The sequence below is a fragment of the Silurus meridionalis genome, chromosome 11, assembly GCF_014805685.1.
Source record: "Silurus meridionalis isolate SWU-2019-XX chromosome 11, ASM1480568v1, whole genome shotgun sequence".
In the NCBI taxonomy this organism is placed as follows: Eukaryota; Metazoa; Chordata; class Actinopteri; order Siluriformes; family Siluridae; genus Silurus; species Silurus meridionalis.
This window is the reverse complement of record NC_060894.1, coordinates 18,131,536-18,151,131: the sequence shown is the minus strand read 5'-3', so window position 1 is coordinate 18,151,131 and position 19,596 is coordinate 18,131,536. Positions and strand designations below refer to the sequence as shown.

The following is a 19,596-nucleotide window of genomic DNA, read 5'->3' as shown; positions in this document are numbered from 1 at the left end:
TTTCAGGCACTTTATAAGTCATAAGCTTTTGAACAAGACAAAACAAAAACAATATTAGACATCGCCAGAGGATGTGACCCTGTAAAAATGAAATAAAAAATAACAATAAATAAAGACAGAGCACTGGACCAGAAAGTGAGCAGTTGTGCTCCAGATGTTGTAGATGATCCTTTTTTAAATGATGATTTCACAGAAAATTAGTGCTCTTCTCTTGCAAATGATCTACTCTTTTTTTCCACGTTTTTTTTAATTCCTCCAAGATGTTTTAGAAAAAAGGCAATACCTGCTGCAGGGGTTTGTGGCGGGATTGGGCAATCAATCACATTTATTGACGAAGCCAGATGAAAGCAGGCGTGCGATGGAAACAAATGTTGATGCCAGAGAGGGTCAGTAAATCAAACGGCCTGAAATAACAGCCTCCGGCTCGCCTACGCCTCAGATTACCTATAGAAATCTGTTAGCCTATGCCATCGACCAGCATTCCCTCCGTCGCAGCCGGCTTTTTCTTCCACGCTCAGGCAGTGACACATTTTTTAAAGCCGGACACATAAAGAAGCGAGACAATTAAACTTTCTGCTTCACAAGCCCAATATTGCTGCCAGCTAATGTGAGGCTTAATGACATTCGGAGTCACACTGAGGACATCATTAAATGGCAGTGTGATAAACAGGCCAAATTCTCTGTCACACGCCGATGGATGGATGAATCAAATGGGAACCCTTGTGTAAATAATGACAAAGCTACGGTTACATGCTGCATACTTTCAACAGCTCTGCCAATTGTATTTTTTTTCTTTCTTTATTTTTCCCCTCGTTCCGTCTTATTAGGTTTCTGCACCAGCGTATTACCTCGGAGCTGTCGATATCGGTGTAGCACGCGGTGTACGCGGTGTTATGTCTGAGTCGCACCCTTTTCCACTTGCATGTGATGCGGGAAGCCAGGGTTTTCTAAGGCCATCTGCCTCTGCTAGGTGGAATTTAACACCTGCAAATACAGCAAACAATCAATTAATCAGAAGCTACAGGGACCATACACCTGTCTAAGTGCACACACACATCGCACACCTACTCATTTTCACGCTTGTGGACCCCTGATCAGTGCTTCTGACTCATTATTTAAAGCCAAGGCACTTTATACACACACACACACGGATGTCTTTATTTTCATTGCCAGATACCGAAACATTTTAGGGCTTTATGGAGTTTGATTGAGTAAAGTGTTGCTACTTAAAGAAACTTTCATTGACAACCAAAACACTACACAAATATACAACACCTACAAAATGTGTAATGATTGAAATTAGATTTAGAAAATGTTTCAATAGATAACTGGAGTTACTTTGCTCAGTGTACAGAACGTTACCTGATAAGTATAAATAAATATATAAAATGTGCCACTGTGCGAAGAGGTGATTTTTCTTTCTTTTTTTTTAATTCTTCAAAGAATAACAAGAAAGGCTGAATATTTATAATTGAAAATGATTGAGATTGATTGAAAAAAAAATCGTAAATATCAAGACCATGACATACTGTGGAGAAAGAAAAGCCATTGTAACCTTTTCGTTGTTGCGTATCTGTACATTTATGCAAAGTAGAGAACACTAAGGGCTTATTGAATGACTAGTTATTGAAATATAAAGGGAAAATATCCCATGTTCACAGTGGAATTAGACTTAATTTTGGGTTACATCCATGTAACACGTGACTGACCGGATTTGAATGCACCCTAAATTATTCAAGAAACATACAAGATAGATTGATCTAGAGACTGCTAGGTAAAAAGACAGACAAACTGCCATTTTATGTATATATTTTGATTCATTAATTGAAAGCGTGGGTCTTCACAATGTTTCTGTTGCCTAAATTTACAGTTTGACTTTTTTGTGTTTTTTTTTTTTTTGTTCACTATAATTTTACTATAATCACTAGAACCTCCTTTTTTTAAAATTTTTTATTCTTTATTATGCTTTATGGTCATACCGTTGAATCATATCAGTGTGTGTGCGCGTTTATGTGTGTGTGGGCGGGTGTATGTGAGCACTGAATGTTTTTGGATTTTTTTTATATTGTCAAGCCAAAAGCATTTATCCAGAACTAGAGGATAAACCTAATCGATCAATCAAGCAAAATAATGAATATTATTGTGTTAATGAATTACAAAATGATAAGTAGGCGAAAAAATGATGTTTTATTAATTAAAAGGCCAATAGTGGTGCCTCTTATTTCCCAATGATTCTCTATCTATCTATCTATCTATCTATCTATCTATCTATCTATCTATCTATCTATCTATCTATCTATCTATCTATCTATCTATCCATCTATCCATCCATCCATCCATCCATCCATCCATCCATCCATCCATCCATCCATCCATCCATCTTTATTTATTTATTTATTTATATATGTGCACACAATTTGTAACCTTTGAGGCAGAAGATTCGATCTCATATATATGCAGCATTGTGTTGTGTACCTGCTTGTAAGAACCTTACCTTCAGACTTGGTTTGGTCTGGAGCCATTATTATTGTGACGTGTCAACATCTCAGTGTCCACAGTGTCGTTCAACTGGCATTTCAACTGTGAAATGTCATTGTAGATGTCCAAAGAACATTTTACTGCATTTGTGCAGTTTTTGCGACTTGGAAAATAAAATCATCCATGCAGGACACAAATTTTGGGACATGTACAGAAGGCAGCCTGCTGACTCATGGTGTGTGTGAGTGTGTGTAGTAACTTACAGAACAGAATGTTAATCAATGCCTTTATCAATACAACAGTATAATAACAACCTCAGACGCAATATGACCCTTTATTCGGGTTGGGGTAGAAGATCTTGAGTGGCCTGCTGTAAAGCACTGACCTCAACCCTACTGAACAGCTTTGGGATGGATTGGAACACTGTCTGCACCCCAGGCCTCCTCACTCTTCATCAGTACCTGATTTTATTAATGCTTTTTGACTGATTCTTTACAACCACACCTCAAAATTTACTGGAACATCTTTTCTGAAGAGTGAAGGTAAATATAACAGCAAATGCGGACTAAATATGGGATGGGATGTTTAAAAAGCGATTTCAAACTTTTGTTCATATAGTGTGTTTAAATATCAGAGCTACTCTATGGTACAACATGACCTTTCTGTCTTAACACCTGTGTGATTGTGTGTATCAGTACGGGGCATATTTCTGTCGACAAGTGCTGCATTGACATCATTCTGTAAAGTGAAATGGTATGTGCAAAGAAAAAACAATGAGAGCTAGAAAGAGAGAGAAAAAAGAGAGAGAGAGCGAGCATATCATAGATTTATTATAGTTCTAAATATGTGTCAAACTCAAAGCCTTTGGGCTAAATGTGGCCTGCTGTCTAGTTTTATAGAGTTCACCGAAACTTGTGGAGAAAATGGCTGAGGTTACTTGTAGTACTCCACATTCTCACACTAAGCCAACGTAATGAGTATACGTAATTCTGATTACTGCTATGTGCTCCTCCGAAGCTTCTCTCTCACATCTCCACAATGCTGATCCATCAAACACTTCACAGTTTGTAAACGGACCCAACTGCAGGCTTTACGTATTGATTAGATGTTACGGAAAGGCTGAGAAAAAAAGTCCAGCGCTTCTCTGTGTTACTAGGACACAAAACAACTCTTTACTACAATGTAAAACAAAGCTCCATATCAGATATTCACCTCTAATAGGTTATTAGCAGTATGTTGCAGGGTCAGTATCTCCAGCTCATGCAAAAAAAAAAAAATAAAGCACAAAAAAGAAGACGTATGCAAATCTAGTTTATGTATATTATTTTACTGTTATCATTTTTTTTATTATTTTAGTATTACGGTAGTAATAATAATTTATTTCCTACACTGACTCTACAGTTTAAATATGATATATTTCCTTTTTCCTACTTACTAGTGTTGTTCTCTCTACTTTATTTAATATGTACTGTAAATGATTATAAACTCAAACTCCATTTCCCATCAGACACTGCAGCACTCAAACATGGCCATCCTGGACTCGAACTCCCAAAACACACTCGCACATTCACGCTCTTACTCATCAGTCACACCTGTTTCCAATTATACACTCCACACAGGCACAACTTCCTTCATTCAGCTCACCGCAAAGCAGTACATTCTGTTGACTCTGGTCGCTGCTGTTTTCATTTTCTTGTTTTTTTTTTTTTTATCTTGTTCCGGTTTCACGATCTCGTAATTGTTTTGCCCAGTTTATATTGATTGCTTATATTGCCAGACCCAAGATTGAACGGTATTTGGGTTACGATTTGAGTTTGTCGTCTTAAATTGCATTGGCATCTGCCATCATTATCAGACAAAATTTGAATAATAATTATATAGTAAATCGGTAATTTTTCATGTACAGTGCAGCCTCGGTTCTACGGGTTCTACGGTTCTATGACCCCTCGCGAGTAACAAAAAAATCACAATGTTTACATGGTTCCTTTTTAAAGGGGAATTGTACATGTACTGTACTGTGAACTCAACAGAAATTGTGAATTACTTGTCATAAATGTTTTATTTACTAAATGAAATTAATAATACAATAAAAAATAATACAATAAAAAATGAAAAGTCGTCAACTATCGAGGTCGTGAGTATCAAGGTTCCACTGTGTATATTATTAAAAAAACTTGTTTAATAAGCTAAAGTCTTAATTACAACAGATACAATCCAATTCCACCATGCACGTTCAGATACGGCTATAGCTAAATATGAGTTATATTATTAACGTGATTATTTCCAGTTATCTATTTGATCCCAGTTCAGACACCAATACAGTTTTTTGGCTGGAGTAATGTCCATATCTCTGTTAAATTTATACCCATCACTTCCTGTCTAATTCTTGTTTAAGGTTTTTAGGTTTTAATTGCCGGATGTGTGCATCATGGGGGATTCTGGTGGTTGATTTGAAAACCAAATGTTTAGTGTTTTAAAATTATTTTTTGGTATAGTTTTTTCTTTTTTTTTGTATATATCCGAATAAAGAAAGGATGTCATGAATGTTTTAATTTCACTTCTTTTATATTTATTTATATTTTTTATAAAAATGGTCAAACAGAAATGCATGCTACATTAATCGTGCAATAATGAAATTTGTTTATATTATCCTTATATTTATATACTTTATATATTTTTTTTTAATTTCTTTATATTCTATTCCTATTACATTTTGGAGCGTCGTAAAAAAAAAAGAAAAAGCATTTCACTACATGTCGTACTCTGTATGAACGATTTGATTTGATTTAAAGTAGACCCTTCTTGACCCAAAAGAAAAGCCACAATGGTGAAACAAATGAAGGAAGAGCATAAAAGCTAGAAGAATTGAGGTTCAGTCTCAGGATTGTCAGAACACATTCTTGTCAGGATTGGAAAACACATTGTCAAAAAATTGTGAGGAATTTTTTTGAAAAGACAGAAATTCTGGAAGCAGATCACAGTATAAAAAACCCACACACACTTTAGAACCAGACAAATGAAATAGACTGAGTATTAAAAACCATGCAACTTAGATTAATATTTGTTTCCTTTATTATTTGATTTAGATTTTTTTGTATGATATTCACAGTGTATTTTTATTCCATATCTATAATATATTAAGTTTGTATTATATTTTAAATAACCTCTCTAAACTCCATATTACAGGCCGACCGATTAATCGGTTTTGGCGATTATTCCGCACCGATAGTTGATTGCTGGAACAAATGGCTATTGGCGAAAAGCCGTACCTATAGTTTTTCCGGGTTCCGGTCCATTGTCATTAAAAGAGGGGCCTTTAAAGGTGAATCGCTGATGCCACATGCTGCTTGTTTTTACACGTGAGACAGCGTGCTGCATGGGGAGCGCTATGTTATATTTCTTATTAATTAATTAATTAATTTGTTCATGTGTTCCATAGTTTTACCCTCCAGATGAAATATCGGAGCGTTTAGAATCGGCATGTCAGAAACAGTCAAGACAGAATTGCTTTGTTTTTGTCGAAAAAGTACGAATTTGTGACAGACCTGGAACATTTTAATGAAGATTGAATCATCTTGCAATACATTTGCAGAGCATTTTGTTTCTGAGACCATATACTTACATATTCATCGTCACTCGTCAGTCTGCACAATTGCTACTATTTGCCCTTCTGGTAGATGCATTTGAATCTGCATTGTAACTGTAATTTTCAAATAACAATAAAGATCTATCTATCGATATGCAGTACACACACACACACACACACACACACACACACACACACACACACACACACAATTTATGAATTTGATTTTTTTTTTGCTGCACAGACAGTTTAACAGTTTTTATTGCCCTCATTTTTTTTCATTGTTTCAAGTAACAGGCTGTAGATAGTTACTATCTGTCGCTGTCTGTCTGTCTATCTATCTATCTATCTATCTATCTATCTATCTATCTGTCTGTCTGTCTGTCTGTCTGTCTGTCTGTCTGTCTGTCTGTCTGTCTGTCTGTCTGTCTATCTATCTATCTATCTATCTATCTATCTATCTATCTATCTATCTATCTATCTATCTATCCAGCCATCCATCCATCCATCCATCCATCCATCCATCCATCCAATGTACCCTGTGTACCAGCCCAGCTCTTTCACGAACATGCTATAAATACAGCAATATTATATTACCATCTTGTCTTTTCTTTAACCTTTTTAATTTTTCTCAGCCTGCACGTCACACACGTGCAGGACATCACTGTTTTATTTCTTAAAATGCCCTCTGGTTACCACTAATCGTGTTACGTTTCCTGATCCGAATTTTATTTTCTCATTGCCTGCCTGTATCTCGGCTGAAAATTGAGATAGCAAATGGATCGGAGCGATCGCAATGTGCGCTTACGTGTGGAGCCGCATGTACCAGCTTTCATAAGTGATTAAGATTGGTCATGATTGGACCCAAAGCCCCAGACTAATCCAGAATTTTTTTTTCCCAGCTCGCCACTGCTTTGTGCCTCATGGGTGATCTAATTCGGTCTTTATGAATTGAGTTAGTGGCTTTCAGTTCTGCTCTTGCTGTACTTACACTTCTGATGTCCCATGGCTGTAGTTCTCTGTCAGAACCAGCCGCCCACTGAACATATTGAGTAACATTTATAATCTGGGTAATTCTCGTCCTGTGGTCTTCTGTGTGCTGCAAGTCGATGGAAGTGGCATGTAATTAAATGTTATTTATATCAAATGCTTAGTCTAAGGATTTTTGACTTTTGATATTTGGGATATTTGAGCAGTATTTTTTCTGACAGAGAATGCTATTAAGCTACAGATCTACATATCATTTTTTTTCTTTTTTTATTTGGATGAAGCAGCTCTGTTGGTAATCTGTGCTATAACTCCTTAACATTTCCCAGTGGGCTTAAAGGCCTTAAGAAATGTCATGATAAATGAGCTCAAGATCGAATTAAAATCAGATATAGGATGGATTTTGGTATTATACGTTGCTCTTTTGTGCAAAATGGACAATCCCATTAAGACCAACTTAAAATGTACTACTAATTGTTAAATATTTCCTGTATATCTAACACATAAAAACAAAAATCACATACAGTTTAAGAATCGAATTGGGATGTACCGATTCACGATATTTGTGTTACAAAAGTGGGTTTGTTTTTCTCACAGTTTATTATTATTTTTTTAATAAAATGCAATTTAAGGCAGATTAGAAAATGAAAAAGTGTCCATTTATTATTTCGCAGACAAAATGCTGCACATTTGTTTGTAAAATTTAAATGTTTGGCTATTTTTGCTATATATATCAAATTCAATTTGTAAACAAATCCCTATTCAAATGAATAAATAAACGAATTATACGAATAAAAGACATTTCTTCATACGAACAAGAGCCAATGTGTTGACCATTAGCTGGAGTCCTTCATTTTCTGTTGTGAAAAAACTGATGCGCCTATTAATATCGCACTCGTCCCCACGAGTGGGGCTGCAAATCTACCGTTCAGTGTGGTTTACACTTACAGCATTTTGGCAGACACCATTATCCATAGCAAATTAGCAGAGCAGTCGAAGGTTAAGGGCCTTGTTCAAGGGCCCAGCAGTGGCAGCTTAGTAGTGTTGGGTTTTGAACTCCTGACCTTCTGTGCCAAAGTATAACATCTTAACTATTTGTACCAGTTTTTTCTCTAGTTTGTGCCCATTTAATGTGTAATTTAGTTACTTTAAGGACTTAATTAGACTCTGAAGCCTCATTAAATGAACCCAATTGTATTATTATTTTTTATATTTTCATCCGTAAAAAGACAATCAGGTTTACAAGCCATGTGTTAACAAGGTAGAGAAGGTCATATTTTTTCTTTTAATCTTTCTCATTTGTCACACACTCATTCTTTTGTGTCCTTTTCTCGTTTTCATCCCATTCATACAAAGTAAACGGTTTACACAATAGGATTCAGCGAGACGATAAATAATAGCAGTCTTCGTGAATGTTCAACATTTTTTTTGTTGTCGGTGTTTGTTTCTGTTCAGTTATCGCAGGGAGGCTACATGTCCTCGACACTTGCCAACACACCTGATTAATATAAAAAACTGTGATAATTAGTTGGTTGTCTGTTTTTCACATTCCCTGTGATGTAGAACGAAAAGATTGTTCATAATTTTATATTCATTATCATTATAGAAGTGTGTAAAATGCTCGCTCCATAAGACTGGGATAGGAAAAAGGAAGAACTGAAATAGAGTGGAGATGAATGAGGGGGAGGGGGAAAAGAAACGCCTAACACATGACATTGCAAGCCTGATTGTCTCTAACTACCGCTGAGAAGAGGAGAAATTAGATTTATTTAATGAGCTTTCCAAGTGTAATCATATGCCATTAAAAGCAATAAATAACCCATGAAGTGGGCTATGCTCATTATGCTTCAAAATAACGTAACAGCATTAAAAATGTAGTAAAACCTACTTTTTACCACACAATTTTTTTTTAAGCAAATCTAAAAATAAAACCCTGTTCCTCATGACTAGGCACAGTGTTCAGACTGACCTCATTCTTTACCTGTGCACACACCGAATAAACATACTTGCTTAGTCGGTGAAACTTGTTTGTTCAGCACTGTATGCATTATGTGCCATAGAAAAAAAGAAACCTTTCAGCTATGAGTAACACACAGTTTCGTTTTAATAAACCGACAAACCACCAATTGGTAAACCCAGCCAAGGTCTTCTTTCAGAAGGTTTGCTGAAGCTCGGCCTCTGCGAGATGCTGCAGCCTTGCTGTAATTGCTTGTTTATGGAGAGCTTAGCATTTCTTCAAACATCTAGTCTCACTCGCTGTCTGCTTAATGAGCACAGATGAGGGAGGATGATGGGCCCATGGAGGCCCAGGCTTTAGTGTATAGCCATCTTTTTTTTTTTTTAACCTGGCAGATCTTCGGGGGTCACTGCTCAAAAGCCAGGCAAGTCAGCAATCAAAAGTTTGTCTCTCTGTTCTTTCTTGTGTGGGATTTTGTGGTGGAAAAGGCCAGTAGTTGGGTGAAGCTATAAGTGATGGCAGCTTCTTCAGTTCTGCAGGACTTTGATGAGCCAAAGAGCATTCTGGGTGAAATAATGTCGATTTAGGAGCCAGCCATATATACCAAACAATTTATATTGTAATCTTTACAGACTTTTGTATGACAACTTGGCCAGTATTTAGATCCCACATAATCCAAAGTTTAAAGAACATTAATATATAAATTATACATCATTACACTTTTACTTTATTAGATCTATGCGTCCTAAATATGTCCCAGCATTACAGTGACCATTTTTGCGTAAAGCGAGACTTATAAAGACTTGATTTTTCTAAGGATAGAAAGTTTCTTTCACACTAATTTCAAAGATGGGCTAAATGGGCAACTCCCCACAGTCAATCTTTTAAATTGAACACAAAGCTGTAGAGAAATGTGGACATTATTTTAACACAAAAGGGCGACCAAATGTAAAATTGGATCTTGAACACGTGCAAAAGGGTAGAATTGTGAGGTGTCCACAAACTTTTGGACACAGGCTTTGGGTAAATAGTCGTATTTGTGTTTGATTGTACTTTTAGTCCAGGACTCCAGTAAACCAGTATATGGATGTATTGATTGATAAAACGTTCTGTCGGGTGCAATATATGTGAATGTAAATGTGATAAAAAAAAATGCTCTATAAAAAGTGACTAAATTTTTTTTTTATATAATATAGAGTTGAAAAATATTTGATCGACTTAGTCACACGCTTTTTTTCCCATGTATTGTATACCGTTTTTTTAGACAGTCTAATTGATTTTCCAGGAATAATTCAAGATTAGCTATTATTCGGTCATAATTATCGTTATTTAACATTCACTGTATATAAGCTCCTGTAGCCTTGAGGGCTACTCTACTGATCGATCCATCACAAGGCTTTGCATCAAACGACGCAATTTTTTTCGGCCACAGCTTTTATTTATTTCATTTTATTATTATTTTTATTTCTCAATGTAAAAAGGGAATACGCATATGCTATAAACCAACATTGATCATATTCTCAGGGCTTGGTTGAGAAGGACTTGATTGACTCACCACCAATGTGACTTGGCCTATCTGGGGTTGAGGAAATTAATTTATTATATAAGTCAATGAGTGCACGTTTGGGCGCTAATTTCTCTTGGGATTTAAAATAAGGTTTGGTTTTTTTCAAACACCCGTACCCAAGTCCTCAGGCAGACCCATGCTATAACTAATATAATATGATAAATACTGTTACAGTATGCACCAGAGGTTACCAACACAACCACAGTGACCATGTGAGTGACCCGCAGGGCATGTTCTATAAATCGCACTAGTCATCATAACGCTCCGTCAAAACGTTGTAATTATTTGTGTTGCTGTTCTTTATAAATCTTTAATACTTGCATTATTGTAGATTTGAAAAAGACAGCATTGAATATAAAATTAAAAAAGTTTTGTATGTATGAACTCTGAATTTGTCGGTAAATATTGTGAGCAAAACATACCTCCATCTCAGTTGTAGCCGAGACAAGCTAGCGTCGCTCGATGCATTTTTCTACCCAAAAATAAGGAAAACATTGGAGAAAAGCGACCATTTTCACAATAAATGGGAGGAAGATTCTTTTTTTACGACATGTAAAAAATTTATGTCCATATGTATATGTGGAGAGACACTTCGATACGTGTCACAAACGTTTCCATGGTAGGTACCCACCTGCCAGCTTGAGTAACAGAAATAAATAATGTTGCATTAATGGTAAATCATTGTTATTAATTATTGTGAGGAATCATTAACATGTAATCAGACATTTTTTCTTAATATTCACATATACTGTATGAATATTACTATTAATAATTTTATTATTAAAGGTGAACTGTACCACTTTATATTATTCAGGAAGTTTAAATCAAACCAGTAGCCCTTCGTATTTTTCAGCACTCAGTTTCTAAAAGGTTGGTGACCCCTGGTATATACAGTATTGTAGTAGACTGTATACTAGTTTTTTTAAATGTCAGATTATCTAAACAGTTTGCTACTAATACAAGGAAATCTTCAAGTCCACTACTAGACAATTGATTATAACACTTATTTTGGAGTTTTAGTTTCATAACATAAAAAAGTGAATGTTCATTTCATCATAAATCATTTCATCAAAGATACATAAGGGGAAAATCTTCTCTCCCTTTCTCCCACTCTTCTTTCCTTTATTATTTTCTTTCCCTCTGTCTCTCTCTTGCTCTCTCTCGTCTGCCTCCATCTGTTCTCCTTTACCTTCTACCACAATAAACCTTGCTCTAAAGCTGTGCTTTGGCCCCTTGCTGTTGGGCTTGTTGCCTGCTGTTCAGGCAACAGAGATTAGAGACTGATAAATGTGCTTTCAGCTCTGGCCTCTTGCTTCGCCGTATTTTATTCAAACACAGACCCTCATTAGACATGGGGCACGGGGTGGGTCGGCTTCGCCTCCGTCGTGGACGGCACGTGACCTTATGGCACGTTTGCCATGTTGTGCCCGTAATGATATGTGTCTCAGCAACAGGAAAGTTCTGCTTCGTTGATTTCTCTAAAGGGAATTGCAACTGTTAATAGAAAGTATGCGAGCCAGTCGGCCAGCCAGTGGCTACAGATAGCTATAATTTAACCCTTATCATCTGCCCAGCTGAACATTCAGTGAGCAACAATTTCCGCTCTCTATCTTGGCTCAATTTCGCTGTCTCTCCATTGCTTTTCCCTTTATCCTTCCTGTCTGTCTGTCTCTCTCTGTCTCTCTCTGGTGTTGTCTGTGTGTCTATCACTCCCAAGCATCATCCCTCAAGCAGGCTTAGGATGTCCTGGAAAGAGACTCTGTGACAAATAGAGGAATAATCTTTTGCTTTGCTTTAACACAGGCCTTCAGTAACCAGGCCCAAGCCACTTAGCCTTGCACACACACACACACACACACACACACACGCACACACACACAGGCGCGCGTAATTAATTGACGGTCCAGTTTATTGCCGCGGTGGGAGAATTCTTTATCCTTGGCCTTCCGATTAATCGCAGAGGTCTGTGACTAACAGCTTTTATACCCGATTCATTTTTCTTTCATTCAGCCTTTCACCATTTGCCTTGCACTCTGTAGCGTTATCTCCTTTCACATTCATTCAGTATTGATTTACTCTGCTAATACATTAATTATGCACAATTAAATAGCAAAGCGAAAGCAGTCTTTATGTCTCGCCTTTGAAAACGAATGACTTCCCAGGCAATTTTTTTTTTTCACACTGAAAAGCCAAACTCGACACTAGAAGATGTGATTATTTAGGTCTCCGATTAGCTGGCTTGGGATTGCCTGTAGCTTTCTGGTTAAATATGTTAGATGGTAAACTCCTGGCTAATGGTTTATAGGATGGTGGAAAAAAATCAGCACTCTGTGTGTGTGTGTGTGTGTGTGTGTGTGTGTGTGATAGAAAGAGAGCGAGAGAGAGAAAACAGGCTTACACTGTCTACAGTCATAGTTCCATTGAGCGAAGCTCTTAACCCCACAAGAGCTCAGGAGTCCTGGCCTTAGTCCCAGCATCCGCCTATACTCCTACACGTCCTTTAACTCTGTGGTGTTTGGGGGAAATAAACGACAAAAAACTGTCAGGATTTTTTGTTTTTTTTTTAGGATTTTTTTCCCTTTTGGCATTGCCAATAGAATCAAATTGGTGTGATGTTATATACGGAAGGCCTAAGAGGCCATGCTTAAGTTTTTTATTCTTGTTTTCTCATGATCGTCTTAATTTTCTTGTGATCTCGACGTAAAACCCCAGTTTCTCACGACGTAATTGTACCGCGAGAACATTACGCGCCTTGCGAATGTTTTTGGTATATATCATAAGTTACGTGTTGGATGCCTCTGGAACATTCTCTTATGCCGATTACACTGGAGAAAAGTCAAATCCGTCAGTGACATTTTTTTCCATGATGGAAATCATGATAATTAAAAAAAAATTATTCTTTGCCCATTTTCCTCAATTATAAAACAGTCACGAAATGTCAGAATCATTTGGATGGAAGTGAAACTGTTACACTTATAAACGAATGACTAAACTATGAGTAAAACTTTACTGAATTCCCTTGTGAAGCGGCAGATCGCAAGTTTGTTTAGTCTCTTTCTGTGGCTACTCGATCCGTGCCGGAAACATGATTTGTACTGAAATATGCGGAAATTACTGCCACAATTTTGTTTTGCATTTCTTTCCCCCTCACTGTACCGAAATTGAACCAAAATCGTGACTTAAAAACCGACGTACGTACCGAACCGTGAATTTTGTGTACTGTTACACCACCTAGTAAGTAATAAATGTAAAGTAAAAACTGTCAAATTTCTGTCAAACACATTTTTAAAAATTCATTTTATCACATAATTGGAATATTCACTTGCTGTAATCATCTTATATAATTTATATAATCATTTTGATCAATTTACTGGCAACATGGTTACTGTAAATCAACATGTTGCCAGTAAATGACTGTAAAATCTACTGCACACAGTGATGAGGTAGTACCAAACCTGTTAAACAAGATGGCCAGGGCTTGAAATGATCAACACAGAATTTTGCACATCGTAGACGTAGTAGCAAAAGAAGAAGCATCCACCAATCAGCTCAGTCCTGGTTTAAAGCATTTGATCGATTGTATCCCTCAGTGAGCAGTGATCAGAAACAGACACGCATTCTGATTAGCTCAGTTATTTGTAGCAATTGCATGGGTTAAAGAAAGCTTTATTACCCTCTTGACCTCTGAATTTCACATCCAATCATTACCACAGCTAAAATAAACATTATCAAGCTGCTGGCTAATGATAGACTGCCTGAAACCGACACACACAACCCCCGATAAGCCTTTTTTTAAAATAATGATATACGTATACAGAACCTACTTTCGAGTGTACGTCCTCCAAGTGAAATTAGTTCCGAGTCAAAAAAATTCAAAATGGAGGAAAGCCACCGCGAGCTAGTCTTCGCCCGTAACGAGTCTACATGATGCGCACTGGACCCTGTAGAATTATTTTATTAATATTTTTATAATATTTTTTTTTAAATATTATTACTTAATACAAAATATTGGATACAGTATTTCAAATTTTTCCGTATATTTTATATATAGTATATTTTATTGTTTATTTGATAGTATTTATAACTCTCACATCATTAGAAGATACACGTAAACAATATCTTAATATCTCAATATCTAAGTAACAATTTACAAACAAATTCATGGTACGAACATTCGGAACGTAACTCGTTCGTATGGTCTGTATTAGGTTTATTGTGAACTTATTATAAGACCTACAAGATCAGTTGTACAAATGTTTTTATGTTAATATGTTTACAATGTTGAATTCGTAATGTTTTGCAGCAAAATACAATAAAAAATCTGTCGTTTCCTGTAGTTTTCTGGAGCAGCTGATTCAGAATCAGTGTGTGATCAGTGAGAAAGCGAAAAGAATATTATGGATTTTCAATTGATCTTAAAGCAATGTGGGTGCCGTGTACAGAGATCTGTGCAATTCCCTTCTCAGCCGTTCTGTCAATAAATTCACCAGTCAGTCATTCGCAGAGAGATTTATAACTCTTTATTCCATCTTTGCATTTCAGTAAAAGGTCTGTTTTGACTTGGATCAAATAGTGTTCAATTGTAATGATCTCACCAGCTGTTACTTCGGCCTCTCTCAGCCAGCATGCACCCGGTTTCCTCCGCTAAGCCGAGGAAATAAACATGTATCGAGAAAGCGAAGTCTCTCCTGCTGATCCATTACCTGTCCCGAGTGTTTCAGGCACACTCATTACACTAAATATCTCACATTCACCGGCGCGATCCATTTGAGTGAATGATCCGTTCGATTTCGAAGTTTAAATTGCCATGCCGCAAAATTAAGAGCATATCTTTTGGCCTTAAATAATTGAAAACATGGAATGAGAGACGTAGAGGCGAATCTCGCCTGGACTGGAGGGGCGCACGTCTCGACTATCGAATTCCTATTTAAATTCTCCATCTTTCTTTTTTTTTTTTTTTTTTGCTTTTCTCCTCGGCATTAACTTTTACAGGCAGTTAATTTCATTTGGAGCTTAAAGCTGTGATTCCTTTCTCCAGGGCAGTAGCGTAAAGAGAACAGACGGGTTTGTGTTCCTTGTGAGCTCTCTGCTCCTGCCAAGAACAGAGAGAAGGTGAGAGAATTAAGAGAGAGAGAGAGAGAGAGAGAGAGAGAGAGAGAGAGAGATTAGCAGGTGTGCTTTTTTTAATGTTTTTGCTCTTTTAGTGCATTTTTGAGATCCTTTCATGATCGTGTAAATCTTACACAAGCATCTGAGTAGACTTGTTTAATGTCTTTCCTCTTATAAATGATATAAAACACCTTGTCTCTTAGTGTAGTATAAGTACATAATGCACATATCTTGATATAATCCTGCACATGTTTTTAAGTGCTTCTCAGTTCAGCAAGAGATGGTAGCTATAAGAACATTTATTAAGAAGAATTCTTCGGGTTCAGCTGAAATTGTAGTCAGAATGGCGAATAAAAAACAATAAAAAAATTTTATTAGTCGATAAACAGACACACAATAGACGCATCAGTATGACGTGCACTGAAATGCTGACTGTCTGGCATTAAGTAAAAATGACAAAAATTTTTTTTATAGAAAATGAAAAATAAAAATCAGAATTAAGTTCACAGGAACCAGAATTTAGTTCTGTACAGGTAAGGGAAACTCGAGAAATATCGAAAATCAAAAAATATAAATTCAGAGAGCAAAGAGATCAGTGGCAGAAACAGTATGCCGGTATTGAATATAAAGTGCAGATGTGTGCAATTGTGCAATATTTGCAGCATATGCAGAATGAGGTAGTGGGTGTTTATGGTCTATTTTATATTTATATGCTGAATAGAAATATGTGGACCTCATATACTCAATATAATTAACTTTTATCTATTAAATTGTATGAAATACACTCATCTGCTATTTTAATAATCAGAATCAGGTTTATTGGCCAAGTGTGTTGACACACACAGGGAATTTGGTTCCAGCCGTTAGTGACTCTCAAAATTACAGACATAAATAACACTACACATTTAGCTTGGACTATACAAGACAAAACAGACAGTGTAAGACAATATGGACTGTACAAGAATTAAATAGGGATACAAAGTATAAGACATATCAGTAATGTGCATAAAGTGTGAGTGCATGGTAGTGCAAATAACAGAATTGCGCATCAGGTACGATAAAGGGTTTACTTTAGAACTTTAGTTTGATGATCTAAAACATTATAATATGACAAACATGCAAAAAATTAAGAAACCTGGAAGGGGGCAAATAATTTTTCACACCACTGTATCTGCATGGTGTTCTAGTGTGCTACTGGCATAGAGGTACAGGTATTTCCTGCTTCATATCTATAAGTACTGCATTATCAGACCTGTCAGTCATCACATCATCCGTACATGTTACACACACTATTGCTGCTGTATATTGTATTGTATCATCAAACTAATTTAAATATTAGCAAAAGATAATACAAGTGAACACAACATGCAGTTTTTAAAGGAAAGGCCATGTAGTTATATTTAAATATTTAAATTAGTTTGATGATCTGAAATATTAAAGTGTGAAAAACATGCACAAAAATAAGAATCAGGAAGACATTTTCACACCACTGTATAGGTCACATAACCTATAAAATTATATAAACTATATAAGTTTCATATAACATATTATTCATAAGACTGAATGAAAACATTACTAGCGACTTTGACTTAGAATTTCAGAAACGGTTGATCTTCACAGTAAAAAATAAAACAAAAAATAAATCCACTGTTCAGTTTTGCAAGAGGAAACCAGCTTGATAATGAGAGAGCTCAGAGGAGAATGTCTACATTGGATCTGACAGGAAGGCTACAGTAACTTAAACAATCATTCACTGCAACCATGATAACCAAAAAAAACATCGCAGAACAACATTTAACACATTGAAATTGAAGGCAGGTGAGCTGAAGTTTTAATCAGGTTAAATTTCTATATTCATATTGTTAATATTATATCTATTAGGAATAGTAAGATTCATCGACATAAAAGGTTAACGGTTTAAAAAAGTGTGCACAGGTACAAGTTGGCATTTGCTTCAGGGAAAATTTTATTTATTTATATATAAATATATTTATTCTTTAAAAAGTATAGATTTAAAAAAAAGTAGGAAGTAAACTATCTGTACCACTGCACTATATTTCATTTATTTTTAGAGTAGAGTTTGATCATAGATTTATGATCAAACTCTTGATGTCACCCAAATGAGGATGGGTTCCTCTTTTGAGTCTGGTTCCTCTCAAGGTTTCTTCCTCATTCGTTTTTCCTTGTCACAGTCACCACGGCTGCTCATCAGGGATAAATACACACCATTCACCTTAACTGTTGATTTCTGTAAAGCTGCTTTGAGACAATGTCTGTTGTGAAAAGCGCAATAGAAATAAACTTGACTTGACTTGATTTACAAAGTGACCAATAATTTGTGACCAATATTTTATATGTAAATCGATTTCTCCCCCCTAAACTGTTTCACAAGAGCGTTCTCTCAGCACCGCAGCTGCCACGTGAATGTGACGTATCACAACACTACGGAGACCGAGGCGTGTCCTGAGAGTTACATAGAATACAGATTAACATGGCAGAGGTAGAGCTGCGTCTTCCTGGAGACAGAACAGGAAAAATAACGTCTCGTTTTATTTTACGTTTTTTTGTTTTTTTTTGCACTACAAAGGCCTGTTTGTGAAAGAAGGCACTTAAGTAAAATTATGATTTGCTGTCTGTCTGAACCAAAAATAAATAAAAAGCGAACTGCCTGCACCGTATTAAATTGCAAAGCGTAATATTTTTTTCATGGCATCGTGTTGAATCTAATTGGAATGGGATCGCACTGCATTGTAACAGGGGTGAATCGTATTGCATCGCAACAGTAGTTGCCTTATGTGTATCTTTGATGTATTGTGTCATTGGCTATGCATCGAGATGCGATTCGGATCAGCCTCAGTTATGGAGATGCACATCGCTAATATCTATAGGTAACTGCACACAATGGGTTGTAATGTATTCCTTTTTAAACATACTTCACAATGCTGGTACATCAAATGTAATTTGGAGCATGGTTTATAGTGTTACTACACATGGTCTATTTATATACTTGTAGTGAACTAGATTATATGCTTGTGTTGACCCTGAATAAACTTTTTTCTTTTGCGAAGGAGTCTACACATATTGCACACAGGCCTGCAGATGCAAAGGAAATAAAACTGCCATAAAACCATTTGTCTTCAAGCTAAAGAAAAATGAAATATCCAGTTATTTGTTCTTGCGTTTTTGCAGGAATCAGTTTAAGTCCCTACAAAATTCAGCCTCAGTGTGTCTTGGTTTCCAGGCCAACAGCGAGAAAGCGTGCTGGAGTGTATTGTGGTGTGTGCATGCATTAAGTAAGAGGGGGAGCCCTCCCTCTTTTCCTCCATGAACTCTTGATTAGCTTTACCAGCATTTAAGTCTCATGCACTGAGCACCGTGACATTGACTGGAGCTCTTCCCGTCCTGGGTCACCTAAATATTTTTCGTGCTACTTCGACCGTCAGAGCTGTGACATTTTCCTAGAGCCTTCCAGCTTCATTTACATTTCTTTCCTAGTTAGTTTATGGCGACAGCCACTGCTTTTTCCGAGGTCTCTGACAGGCCTGGAATTCATGTAGGACTCTTTCCACGCTTGGTAAAATGGCAGCGGTGAAGGCGGTCTGGCATATACTCACTATACTCACACATCTCACACATTTCCACTGGGGCGGAAGGAAGGGGGGATGGTGGGCTTTGTGGGGAGGGTGTGTGTGTGTAGGGGGGATTCAAGCAAGAGTGTGTTGGAGCATGGATCCACTTCTTTCAGTGCAATTTTCTCAGCTTGTGTTGCAGATTAGCTCCAAATTTATCTTGATTAAATTTCATACTTGGTAAGAAAACATGATTCTTTCACTGTTTTGCTCAAACAAAAAGGACGCTCATTTTCTTTGGATGAAGGACTAACAGCAAGGCAGTGAGCAGCAAGCGTATTGC

At 36.6% G+C, this 19,596-nt stretch overlaps 1 protein-coding gene across 3 annotated transcripts in view; it reads left to right on the top strand.

Moving 5' to 3' along the window:
• cadm2a (cell adhesion molecule 2a) overlaps nt 1–19,596 on the top strand; it is a 360,034-nt gene that overhangs the window by 6,402 nt on the left and 334,036 nt on the right. The gene's annotated exons all lie outside the window — the stretch shown is intronic.